This window comes from Dama dama, chromosome 17, assembly GCF_033118175.1.
Source record: "Dama dama isolate Ldn47 chromosome 17, ASM3311817v1, whole genome shotgun sequence".
In the NCBI taxonomy this organism is placed as follows: domain Eukaryota; kingdom Metazoa; phylum Chordata; class Mammalia; order Artiodactyla; family Cervidae; genus Dama; species Dama dama.
This window is the reverse complement of record NC_083697.1, coordinates 35931775-35946254: the sequence shown is the minus strand read 5'-3', so window position 1 is coordinate 35946254 and position 14480 is coordinate 35931775.

The following is a 14480-nucleotide window of genomic DNA, read 5'->3' as shown; positions in this document are numbered from 1 at the left end:
CCATATTCTTTTTTTTTTGTATTTGCAACACCGTTCATTCATTTTTCATTGACAGTTAATTTACCACTTGAGAGCATCTGTTGACTAGAAAACAAATCCTCTTCTTTTTATAAACTAGGAATCCTTCAGAATAACTCCCACACTGATTGATAGAAGGGGTCATGGAGAAGGTCTGAGTAGTGGAAATGTGTGGCTGAGATATACAGCCTTGCCATCAGACACAGCTGTGTTGGAGTTGGTGCTCTTTGAAGATAAAATGGTCAGTGGTTAGTGTCCAGATCATCTTTGTCTCAGATGACTAAGTGCCACTCCAGGGTTCTTTAATGGGTACCATATTAACTTGGTAACACTGTAAGTAGATATGTAAACAAATACTCGCCATAGTTGAATAGGTCCTTTTGTTCCTTCTAGAGTTGAATAGATCCTTTTGTTTCAGGGAATAAAAGTATGTACTAAATACTAGTAGTATCTTGAGTAGGTATCTACTTGAGTAGCATCTAGTCATCTTCCAGGATTAGAAATTCAGTGCAGCAGGAGAACTTATAAATTTGGTCTGTGAATGGAAATAGGCAGCAAATTGTATTGTTGTCCCAAGGTCAGGACTCTAACAAGAGACTACATCAAACATTTCATTACAGAGACAAACCAAGTGCAATTTGATTTTTAAATTAAAAAGTCTTAAGTCTGTTTTTTGCGATAAATAAAATAGACTTCATATCTAAATCTCTTCTACTATAAAGATAAAACCCAGACTGTTTTTCTTGAAGCTGTTGATTACAAGTGGTCAGAATAAACATGCCACGTATACATTTCTGGGGTGTATTGTGTTGCTTTCACCCTTATGTCTTGAGTGGCTTCCTCAGTGTCAGGCACATAGTTGCATAGTTAACTGATGCTAATTGGGTTAGTTTGGCATGATTCTTTCAAATAGGGATCAGATATCTTTATTATATATATTGTATATAATATATAATATATTCAGTTTATAAACTACATACTTAACATGTAAATTATATATATTTGTATCTTTATATATATCGTGGATCAAATATTTTAATTATTTGTATCTAATACATAAATATGTACATAAAATTCTTTTCAAATAGTCCATAGCATAGTGTTAGGAAGACTGGGTAGAAAATTTACTGGTTACAAGGAAAATCAGATGTTCACATGTTTCCCTGTGAAGTGAAAAAAAGGTAGCATAATAAAGGTAGTTGACTACTTAACTAAAGTTCTCAAACTGCTAATTTTCAGACTCAATGAGTGTATTTAGTTATGATAATGCTTATTGTTGCATAATGATGATAGCTCAAAATGTATAGTGCTCAACTATTAGAAAGAACAAATTTATTTCTTCATGTTAAGTTCAGAACAGGTTTCCTGACTAGCAGATGGTTCTTTGATTTATGATTTAAGGACCCAGGCTGACCTTATTTTATGGCTCCATCATTTTCCATGTATGGCTTCCATGGTGCTTACGTGCTTCAGGCTGAGGGGAGAGACCAGGAAAATAGTGCATTGGAGGTTCCATGGGCCAGGAGGAGAGGTGCTGCATCCATTAATACTTGTGCTCACATCCCATTGGCTAGAACTCACCTACCTAACTCAGGGGTCCTCACCTACCTAACTCAGGGGTCCTCACCTACCTTCCAGGAACTAGGAATATAGTCTAGCCATGTGCTAGACCATAGATAATCAACTGCAATACACTCTTCTTTCATCATTGTTTCTTTTCATTAATCAAATGACTCCAATAGGGCTGTTATACTCCAATCTAGCCTGATCATTAGGAGAATTAATGACTCTTTTAAGAATCAAAGCTAACTGAATGTTTGAGTACAAAATTCCTAAGTTTAAGAACTGCTAAGCTTCGATACCTTGGTCATGACAGATTTCTCCAGTGCCAGGGAGGGAACCTTTGAATCCAAATATTTTCTCTGTATAAAAGGCCCACCCACAATAACATTCATTTGCAGAAGGAAATGATTTATTGCTCCCTGTGAATGAGTGCCAAAAAAAGTTTTCTACTGAAATTTGGTGCCAGTGTTTCCATATAAACATAATTTTACTATATTTGGAGATGTGGAAATTTATTTTTTCCATAGAATTTATAGGTTTTGTGATGTAAAGGGTTCTCATAAAGTCCTTGTGAAGTTTGAAAACTTGAAAATATTTAACTTTTATAGTTCAAAAATTTATGTTGTAGAAATGATATAAACAAGATCTAGAGGACATTTAAAACTTTTTTCTTCCAGGTTACTTGGTCTGCTTGGCAGAGAATATTGTTTTATATTCTCATTCATTAAACATGCACTGAGTCCCAGCTGAGTATTGTGTCATGGGCACACATTTGTTACCTAGTTCTCTAGAATTTAAAGTCAGATTGAGGAGAGAAGCTCTTAATCTATGAACTCAACACATCATCTATTCTGTTAGAGGAAATGGTGAAGGAGGACAAGACCTATTTTTGAGGAGAGTTTCTGATGCTGACATATCATCTTGGCCTTGTTTGAATAGTCAGTTGTTATTTACCTGAAATAGAAGGGCCTTAGAGTATTCAGGGCAAAGAAAAGCACGGGCAAAGTGATGAAGGTTTGGACAATTCATGACATGATTTGGATCCTGGAATTAGTTTTCACAGGCTGGGAGTTTGGCAGGTTAGGGAGTAAATGTGGGCTGTGTGCTCTTCCCAGTAGACTGGACTGGCTTTGCAGAGCATGCCAAGGCTTTTTACTTTTTCCCATAGGCACCAGATAGGTCTGTGAGTTTTCAATATGGACAATGATATAAGCTGTATTTTAGAAAGATAACACTGTTAGCTGTGTAAATGATGTGTTAATGTTGAAAAGACCAGAGGAAGCTGAGAGAGAATGAGGGCAGTCCCTGGGAGTGGAGAGCCCAAGATGGTTAGGGGAGAGAGTCCACAAGTAGAATTGCCAAAAGTTTGTCATCAGTTTCCAAAAGTGGTTTTTCGGTCTGTTATGAGAAATTGCAAAGATAATAATAAGTAAAATTGAGTTGTGTCTTTGATCCGAACTTTAATACATTTATTTTAAATATAGTTTTTGGATTTTGCATTATATGTCAAATATAGAAAAACAAAAGTTAACAAAATACAGGAAGATGAAGACAACCTTTATTGCTTCTTATCATGAAAATAATTGATGTTTTACTTACGGCTTCTTCCTTTACTTCAATCTCATATAAGGATTTTAACCATTGTTCTAATTTTAGTAGCAAACTGGTTAATTACACAGTTATTTACAGAATACCTACATGTGCTCAGAGATGATCTAGTTTATGAACTATAAATCTCCTGCCAGTGTGGAGTTCAATATTCTCTTAAAGGAGACAAATAATATATAAAATAAACAAGAAAGTCTACATACAATGGCAGGTTTTCATAACACCCATGGAGAAAAATAAAGCAGAGGAAGGGGCATGGCAATCATGGAAAGGTCTGTTATTAACAAGTGATCAGGGAGGGCACTCAGAAGGCAGCATATAAGGAGAGACCGAAGGTTATGAGGAAACAAGCTATGTGGATTCCAAGGGAAAGGATTTCCAAGTAGAGGGAACAGCCAGTGTTCAGATGGAGGAAGGAAACTGGGAGACCTGTATGTGAGGAACACCAGGATGGCAGTGGGCTGGAAACGCAGGACAGAGGGAAGGAGACGAGGTCTGAGAGGGAGATGGAGGCCGTCTTGCTGTAGCCTTGTAGGCTGCTGTTAGGATTCTGGCATTTTCCCTGAATTAAATGTGGTGGAGAGTCTTGAGTACAGATGTGACATCATCTGGCTGAAGTTTTCAAAGGGTAGCATTGGCTGTTATGTTGAGGGCAGATTGTAGTGGGCCAGGATGGAGGCGGTGAGGCGGCCACCTCAACAATCCAGTTAAGAGAGAAAATGCTGGCTTGGACTAGAGTGATAGTGGTAGAGATAGTGAGGAATGGTCATACTCAGACTGTATATGCTGACTAATGGCATATGTGGTGTGAGAGAGGAGTCAAGGATGACACCGAAGTTTTTTTGCCTGTACAACTGGAAGAGTGGAGTTAGCAATGTCAAAATAGGGAAAGCAAGAATCAGGAATATAGTTTGAGCATCACAAAGTTGCTCTGTCTATAAGATACACAGGTGAAAAACACCAACGAGGTAGTTGCCAGATACACTACCCTGAAAGTCTAAAGGTCAGAGTAGAATTTTGAGTATGCCAGGATGGTGTTTGGATGAAAAATAGAGTTAATTTAAAACTGGTTTTAAATAACCCAAATATCATCTGTTTATAAATATTTAACACTTAAAATGAATTGGGAAAAAAAATGAATTGGAATATGTTGTAATGACAAGAAAAAAATAGATTGTCTCTATAAAAATAGATTTGTCAGGGATTTTTTCCTGTTTTATTCATTTTAAAATTCTTTTTTTAAAAAAACATATTGTCATTTTTATAAATCCAGGATTCAGTAAAGGAGAACTTAAGAGATGGTTTTTCTTTAATTTGGGCTCAGAAAATAAGCTTTCCTAAAAACACAGCATGTTACTGCCATATGTAAACATTATGCTTACCAATTGTTTACCTACGTCCTTATTCTGCTTTCCAGTAATAAGAGTTTTTGACAGGGTCACACAGTGAATGCCAGAGTAGAACTCTTAAAAGAGTGTGGGCTCTGAAACACATCCTGATTTTGCAATTTATTAGCTGGCTGACCTTAGGCAAGTTACTTACCATCCTTCTGCCCTGTTTTCCTTATTAGTAAGCTAGAGATAAGATTGGATTGTTGTGAGGATTAAAGGTATTAATACATATAAAGTCCTTAGGGCATATAGTAAGGGTATAAGTGTTAGATATTATTATTTGCTACTGATTAAATGGTTAGTATATGTCAAAATTTATAGTAGATGCATTGCATATATTGTTGTACTGTGTACTTTTAAACTATTTTCTGCACAGAATATATTTATTGCACAAAATAACAGTATTAATGGGAAACTAAATTAAAAAAAAATTAGTGTGAACTCTACTACTTCAAATTAATGAGGCATTTTTATTTCTTTCTTAGTCCCTCTCAGACATGTTCTCTTGCATATTTAATATACCTTTCTGTCATCTTCCATGTTGTAATATGGTCATAATGATTATACATTTTAATGTAATAAAAATTATTTGGTTATACTTCTGATGGATATTTGGACTACTATAACTATAAATAGTGTTATTATATAATATTGGGAATTATGCATATTTTCCAGCAAATAATTCTCCTTTTATTTCACTTCCTGGGATTATAGGCCTAAAAGTAGAATTACTAGGAAAAGGAATGTATACTTTGGAAACATTTTCCTAAGTTTCTTTCAAAGCTGTGCAGCATATCCTCCTATTAATAATGTATCATCAATAGTGGTAATTTTTGTTTTGATAATTTAGTGGCTATTGGTAATATTGATAAGTAGATATTAAACTACTAGTAAAAATCTTATTTTTGCTAATTTGAGGGGCTTCCCTCATAGTTCAGTTGGAAAAGAATCCGCCTGCGATGCAGGAGACCCTGGTTTGATTCCTGGGTCAGGAATATCTGCTGGAGAAGGGAAAGGCTACCCACTCCAGTATTCTGGCCTGGAGAATTCCATGGACTGTATAGCCCATGAGGTCGCAAAAGAGTTGGACACAACTGAGTGACTTTCACTTTCACATGATAAAGAACATGGGTGTTGGGGTTAGGTTGTCTGCAAGTAAATTCCAGAATCACCCTTGACTAGATGTGTGATTTTGGGAAGGGTACTTATCTGTTCTAATCATTGGCTTTACTGGACTGTAAAGTGTGAATAATGCCATAGCCTGCCTACAATGGCTATTGTAAGGATTAAGTCAGATGATATGTATAAAAAGAACATAGTGTCTGATGTTTTGTAAGGTTATTACTGTTACTCTCTAAGTTTTTTCCTGAGTGCTTTTGATTCTCAGTATGAACAATTATGTCAAACAGTTTTAATATTTGTGTACATTTTTATTTTGTGTGGATTGTGTTTTTGGAGGACTTAAGCATATTTTGTGCTAAATGATGGCATTTTTCATAGCATATAGTATACATGTAAATTTTATTGATATTTTGGTATTGTATAGTTTCTTTGGTTTGTTGGTTTTCCTTTCTTTCACTTCTGTTTTGTTTTAAAAAGGCATGTGTCATTACAACCTCTTCTCATATACCTAATAAATAGTTTATGCTACTATTTATGTAATTTGAACTGTTTGGATGTAACTCATTCATTCTGTTTGGGATTTGTTGTAAAATGTGAAATATGGATCTCAATTAGTATTCGGGAATATATTATTTTTACTTTGTCATTGTTTTTAATAGTTCAAGTTATTCTTCTGTAGAAAGAAAAATGAAGACATGAAATGCTTCTTAGTAAAACTCTAGCTATTGCATTGTTTTCTACATTATTTATTCTAAAAAGTGAATTTCACAGAAGTTAGTCATATGACTTAGAAGGCACTATTATCAAGGAAAACAAAGTGGTCCAGGCTTATGCTTTTCTTAAAATCTTTATTTGGGAAAGATAGGTGCAAGTAATTTTCCTTCTCAATCTGTCTGTCTCTAAAGATAGTAATTTCACCTGTAAAGTCGTTTGAGAATTCATGGTCAGTATAGAAGACAGCAGTTTGATTCTGAAGAGAATGCACCACAAAATCCCTAGAAAATGTGTTTCCAGGTACTGACCTTTCAAATACTCAGTGTCATTTCCTTCCCATAGTTTCAGAAAGTTCCCCTTTCCACTCTTTGATTAGAGTCTTGCTCTGCTGCTCCTTACGCTTGTGGCTTTTGACATATTATCCTCACAGCCTCAGTTTCTCTGCCTGGTCTGCAAAATGGAAATCTAGTGACAGTTGGTGTCATACTCTTGATCAGTGCCTGTGTCTAACTAGTTGATAATTACTTTAAAATGTCTTTTGCTTCTCAAGAATGAGAGATAATATCTGCTGTATGCTCCAGGGTCCACAGGTAGTGATGGGAGATAGATGCACCTCAAGAAAAGTTAACAAGATTGTATAGAAAACCTTTTCTGATGTTGTTGTTCTGTCCTTAAGTCATGTCTGACTCTTTGTGACCCCATGAACTGCAGCCCACCACGTCCTCTGTCCTCCACTGTCTCCCAGAGTTTGCCCAAGTTCATGTCCATTTAGTTGGTGATGCTGTCTAGCAGTCTCATCCTCTGCCTCCCTCTTCTCCTTTTTGCCTTCAGTCTTTCCCATCATCAGGGTCTTTTCCAATGAGTCATCTGTTTGCATCAGGTGGCCAAAGTACTGGAGTGCCAGCTTCAGCATCAATCCTTCTAGTGAATAGTCAGGGTTGATTTCCTTTAAGATTGACTGGTTTGACCTACTTGCAGTCCAAGGGACTCTCAGGAGTCTTCTCCAGCACCACAATTTGAAGGCATCAATTCTTTGGCACTGAGCCTTCTTTATGGTCCACCTCTCACGTCCACACATGACTACTGGAAAAACCATAGCTTTGACTAGACCGACCTTTGCTGGCAAAGTGATGTCCCTGCTTTTTAATACACTGTCTAGATTTGTGATAGCTTTCCTTTCAAGGAGCAAGTGTCTTTTAATTTTGTGGCTGCAGTCACCATCTGCAGTGATTTTTGGAGCCCAAGAAAATAAAATGTCATTGCTTCCCACTCTTTTTCTCTTCCAGCCACTTTCATGAGGAGGTTCTACATATTGAATGGAATGTGTTATATGCCTAAAATGCACTGAGGTGGAAAATATTGGAATCCGCAGTTCTACATGGGTGGTTCTTAACTGTCCTTCCCAGGAAGATCACTGAGAGAACTTTAAAAATTTAAGCCAGAAACTGCAGTGGCGCCTAGGCATTAGTGTTTTAGAAAGCTCAGCTGATGATTCTGTTGTTAACATAGGTTTAAGAACAAATACTCTGGATTAGTTTTATGTCATCAAAGCAGTACTGCTCTTTGTATTCACTCTTTTCCATTTTACTAAGGCCTTCTTTACAGATATCCCTGTGGTCAACTCATTATAGTATCTTTGTCTTGTGCTTTTATTTATACTCTGGCTATTGTAGTTTAGCCTTCTAGGTATTCTCATTTACTCAACAAACAATAATATCCAGTATTTACATACTGCTAATTTTGTGCCAGGCAGTGCTACAAGTACTTTATATATTTAACTCATGTATTTTCCATGACAACTTCATAGGATAAGGTACTATTACTGCCCCCATTTTACATATAAAGATTCTGAGCCATAATAAATACCTTATTTAGGGTTATACAGCTATTAAGAGCCAGAACTGTGCCTCACTGAAGAGTCTAAGCTTTTACCTTCCAGGCAGTACTCTCTCTCTAGTTGGAGTACCTGGATTACCAGGGACTCTCTGGGGTGCTGAGATGTACCCAGTGGACAGAACAGAAAAAAGTCCTGCTGATGGGGGAAATTCTAAGGGTGCTGCTGATTTTTAGTCAAGATCTTGTCTCAAAATGCTCTACCATGAAGCTATCCAATATAATTACTTATAATTTTGTGTAGGTGAAAATCTATGGTATCTTTACTTCAAGAAATATTTTATTAGTCTAGACTGATTTTGGGGGGTGATGAATAATTGGACATTTATGGAAAAAAATTCCACACTCATTCTCTAGACAGGCTAAAAACTGTTTAGTTTTCTCTTATAGGGTTAGCCTTGGGCCAGAGGGTACAATTTTATAGCTGGAACTTGCTCAGTCCTCTCTGGATGAAGGGACTTAATATATTTTTCCTTATTTTTTTTTTTTTCCCCTAACGGGAAAACGTCAAATACGTACCCAGACATTTGTTAATCCTCATTTACCTTTACAGCTTCTCTTCATGGCCTCTCATTTTTTGGGCACTGTTGAGTGTTATGGGTGGCTAATGAACAAAGCTGATTTGAGCTAAAATACTGGCTGATGATAGTAAAGGAGCTATCCACGCTGATACCAGTTGTGTCTACGCAGGAGTTTCCATGTGCGCTCCTGTGGAGGGACTGTGTGGGAATTTCAGGTCCTGTGGCATAGCCGATGGAAGTATTTTTAGCTCAGAGGCTCTTTCATCAACCCCTCTATCACACTGCTTAAACAGCTGCTTACTCTGTGTATGTGTAAACAAGTTGTTCTTCCTCCTCCCCAGTGACCTAGATCTGAGACCCTAATTCAGTCCTTCATACTTATAGCTTTGGTTGTGACCTTTAATCTGGATGCTCTTGTGATTTTCAAGTACATGCTGACAGAGATTTTATGGGAATATAAGTATCTGCTTCATGGTGAGCAAAGAGTTTTTAACAAGGAGCTCACCCAGTACTGTACATTTGGACACAGTCACAGACACAGACACAGTTACCTTAATAGTGGGACAGAATTTACCTAGTAAGAACTTGTGTTTTGAAAGGTTGACTTGAAAGCATTGTGTTCTGTTATAGTCAGAGGAGCACTTTCCTGCCAAAAGGAACATTTCCTGAAACAGTCTGTCATTCTGAGCTTTGTTCACTCCTGCTCCTTCAGTTTGCTTCAGGATTACTGAGTAGCTAAACAAATTGAAATTGCCTGGATTTCATATCCATCTTTGCTACAAAACTGTGATGCTTGAAGCCTGGGAAGCAAGTGTATTATTTCACTGCCACTTCTACTGAGGCCCAGCGAGACTCACATTGTATAAGTTGTGAGAAAAGGGGTTAGGGAAGCAAAAGAGTTTTCCTAGGGTACTAGACCTTTACCAGCAGGATTTTAACTCGGTAGTTTGATTAAAAAGTTTATGATTTAACTTCACCAAAAAAATCAACTCTGAAGTGAATTTAAAAAACAAACATTGGAATGTACTCCATCTACAACAAACCTTTGTTTTCTTGGAGAGCTTTACGGAGCTCATAATTCGTGAGCAGTTTGCCAGTGCCTGTATGTAACCTGATTGCTGGTCTGCCTTTCCAGTGGGACTGTAAACTCCTCCAGGGCAAGGAGACTGTTTTGTTCATTGTTTATTCCCGGGACTATGCAGAGTGTTCCACAAAAAAGTGTTTTAAATTACTTAATGCCTTGTTGTGATGAAAACATATTTTTCTCATAAAGATACAGTAATGATTTGCATCAACAACAGACGACTTTTTCTCTGAATAGTTGAAAGATCTCAGAACTTTTAAGACAGATACTAACTCAATCTCAAAGGGCATTTGTATCTAGGATTCTTAACTCAGGTTGTCAAATCTAAACAAAGTCAAAAGTGTAGATATATTTGCAGCTCTTAGAAGTGTTAACAACATCACACAGATGCCTAATCTGATTTATACTCAGAAACTTCATGAATGAAAAGAAATACATTTAAACTGGTTAGGGAAAAGAACCTGATTCATTCCACTTTTAGCATTGACTTTAAGCATATAATATATGTTGCTAAAACTGGACTTTTTCAGAAATATGGTATTCACAATAACTCGAACAGTGGATTCTGAGAGAGATCATTAGTGCTCACAATATGCTTTAACTCTTACCAGCTGTGACAGGCCACACCATTGCTGTTCCTCAGATTTTGCCTAGAAGCTTTGAAAGAATCTGTTTATAAACTGGAACCAATACTTAAGTGTCACTGGATTAACACTTCAGAATTTCATGTTTACACGTATATTTCACAACTCTCTTTAATATGCTTTAAAGCTGGCTGAGACTTATTTATGTGTTACACAGCTATACTGGGTTCCATAATCTATACCTACTTTCTTTTGAAATTAAATTTACTGCCACAGAAAATTGTGGCGAAAATAAAGCCAAAAGGTGTTGCAGCCCGCTAATTGAAAACATGCATTCTGTAACTGGTAAGCGTTAGTAGATACTTAGGAGGTTAAGTTTTATTTAGCATTCTTAAAGTTTAATACTAACAGAAAACTCAGATTTAAAAATATTAGCAAAATATTCTCAAATAATCTTAGCTAGAACATATATATATAAACAGAAATTTTGTTTTAAACTTAAGACAAATGTAGACTCTATTCCCAAACAGAATTCATGCAGAAAAGTTAAGATTTGGCTTAAGATAGTCTTGGAAGTGGTTCCTGCCTAGAAGGATCTTAAATCAAAATTAATAGAGGTTCAGTGAAACAGTAGTATATATAAACTATTAAAGTTAATTCCATAAAACTTTTGAGTACCTACTATTTTGCTGGACATTGTGCTCGGCAATATGAATACAGGAATGAACAAGATGTAAGTGCTAGATTGTATGGATTTAGTCATAAATGTAATAAGAGCAAGATTCATAAATGTTTTCTTGTGGCCTAGGTGGAACTGTGTGTTGGCAGCTGCTTTGAAAAAAAAATTAGGTGGCTTTTGGCAAATTCATACCAGATGCATCTATTTAGGTCATGGATAAGTGAATCTTTCAACTCCCTTCCTCCTTCCCAGTTAATGAAACACACTATATGCTAGTACCAAGCTTGGTGGTAGCACTAACTTTATTATGGAGTAATTGCTTATCTATTTGATTAGTTCTTACTGGGCTGTGAGCTTTTAGAAAAGTAGAGACCACTCATGTTTACAGGACAGAGTTTCCTGACTCATTGGACAGATTTAACTATGGTTAGGTAGGATGTGTAAATTAGTAAGTTGGAAAAGGATAAAATGGGAAAAAGAGAAGAAAGAATAAGGAGGAAGATGGGCAGAGTGGAAAAGAAAGAAACGAGGAATACTGAGAGAAAATAGGAGGTGGCTGGCTCCCTCTCTGCCCTGTCTTCTTCAGATGAGACCAGCTGCGACCTTCTGTCTCAGGGCTCTGGGGAGCATGATAGCAGTGACAGGAAAGCCAGGTTTGGACTGAGGTGAGTCTCTAAGTCTTATTGAAACACTACTGCTGTGGGTGTGGTACCCAGAGGACTAAACCACTGCATTCTAGCAAGCATTCCACGCCAGGCAGATGGGGGACCTGTTTGTTCCCAGCTGGGCTCCTGACAGCAGCATTCCCTCATCAGCTGCTCATAAAGTGCGAAGGATACCAAAGCTTTTTTAGTGTGATCCTCATCAGTCCAGCATTCTTCTCCCAGTGTAGTGGCAGCATCCTAGAGCTAAGCTTTGAATGATGATTGCATTTGAGTGGGAAATGACATTCCTAAATGTGTGCTTTAGATAAAATTGTGTTTTTGCTTCCCAGTTAAAAAGTGTTCATATCAAAAGACAAATGTTCCCAAGTTAATTTTTGGCATCAACATTTGGCAAGCATTTCTATAGGCAACCTCTCTGCCATACTGTGGGCTCCCCTGGAGGCTTGGTGGTAAAGAATCTGCCTGCAGTGCAGGAAACCACCCTCAATTCGGGAGATGCAGGCCACCTGAGGGTCTGGATGATCCCTTGGAGAAGGGCATGGCAACCCACTCTAGTATTCTTCCTGGGAAATCTCATGGACAGAGGAGCCTGGTGGGCTGTAGTCCATGGGGTCGCAAAAGAATCGGACATGACTTAGCAACTAAACCAACACCAAGCCATACTGTACGCTTTCTTGTTAGAGATTCTTTGAAATGCTTAGTTGAAATATGGTGAAATAATTTCTTACTGAGGTTGTGGTGTCCTTTCTCATGCCACATCCTCAATTTACCTCACGGAAGAGCAGCTTTAAATTCTGAGACAAAGCTACTTTTCAAAGATTTTGTTTAAAACTATAGCAAAGTGGGCAGAGAGGAGGGGTTTGTCACTGTCAACACATTAGTGGGAGAAGTGACTTAGTGGAAGGTGATCTTTGGTTCATGTCTCTTCATGCTTCTCTCCTCATGGGCTGCCAGGTTCTGTGACGGATGTGTGTGGGGGCAAAGCTATGTTTCATATCTTTCCTTTGGGGCAACTCTGCCTGTACTTTGGGGGACCAGTGGCTGGGATATAGTTTTAGAGACAACTAGCAGAGAAGGTGGAGAAGGAAATGGCAACCCACTCCAGTGTTCTTGCCTGGAGAATCCCAGGGACAGAGGAGCCTGGTGGGCTGCTGTCTATGGGGTCACACAGAGTCGGACATGACTGAAGTGACTTAGCAGCAGCAGAGAAGGGACTTGTGAAGAAAAAATAGAAAGACATGAAATAACATACCGGGAGCCCTTTGCTGCGTACACAGTCCACCTCTGTCTATGGCAGAGTAATGACTCTCCATTTATCTCCCAGGGCTACATTCTGCCTGAGATAGGGAGCAAAGAAAAGGTTAGAGGTGCCAATCTGAGCAGCCTACAGATTGAATTGTTTTATCTTAATGTCCCTTTCAGGTTTGGAGTTCAGAGTCTCGTTTGGTGTTTAAATTTCTTTTGAAATTGTGGTGAAGTAAAATCAAATGTATGATGGAGCTACTAATTCAGGTGCTTAACAGTTTAAAACATTTTTGTTGGGTTTTGATGCATCAACTCAGTACATCATTTTGGTTAGCCTGATAATTGCTGACACTGTCCCATGCATCTAGTCAGAAAGGAGCTCAGGAAATCTTTCATATCATAACGTTCTTCTCCATCGACTCCCCATGAAGTACTCCTTTTTTGTGCTGGTACACAACTCTGCGGTAGCACTTATCTGGTAGTGGTCTGTGTCCGATTTCTTTAGTGGATCCTGAGCATGTGATAGAGCAGACATCTTCATCACCTGTGAAGCTTCTAAACTTTAACCACTGCACCATTATTCCCATATGCCTGCACCAAAGTAGTGCATCCACATGCTATTTGGACTTACACAGTTTTTTTTTGACTTGAAGTATATTGGTTTACGATGTTATGTTAGTTTTAGGTGTACAGAAGAGAGTCAGTTATACGTACATATCAGTTCTTTTTCAGATTCTTTTCCACTCTACGTTATTACAAGTTATTGGATATAGTTCCCCTAGCTCTACAGTAGGTCCTTGTTTAACAGTTTTATATATAGTAGTATATATCTGTTAATTCTAAACTCCTAATTTATCCCTCCCCCTCCACTTTTGATAACTGTAAGTTTGTTTTCCGTGTCTGTGAATCTATTTTTGTTTTGTAAATCAATTCATTTGTATCATGTTTTTCTAGATTCCACATGAGTGACACCATATTGATATTTGTCTTTCTCTGCCAGCCTTCACTTAATATGATAATCTCTTGGTCTATCCATGTTGCTGTAAGTACCATTGTTTTAGTCTTTTTATGGCTGAGTAATACACACACACACACACACATATCTCATCTTTATACATTCATCTGTCAATGAATGGGCATTTAGTTTGTTTCCATGTCTTGGCTATTGTAAATAGTGCTGTTGTAAACCTCGAGGTGCATGTATCTTTCAAATCAGCTTACTCTGGATGTTTGCCCAGGAGGGGATTGTAGGATCATATAGTAATTCTATTTTTAGTTTTTTAAGGAAGTTCTATACTGCTCTCAATAGTGACTGGACAAATTTACATTCCTACCAATGGTGTAGGAGGACTCCTTTTTCTCCACACACTCTCCAGCGTTTATTATTTGTAGA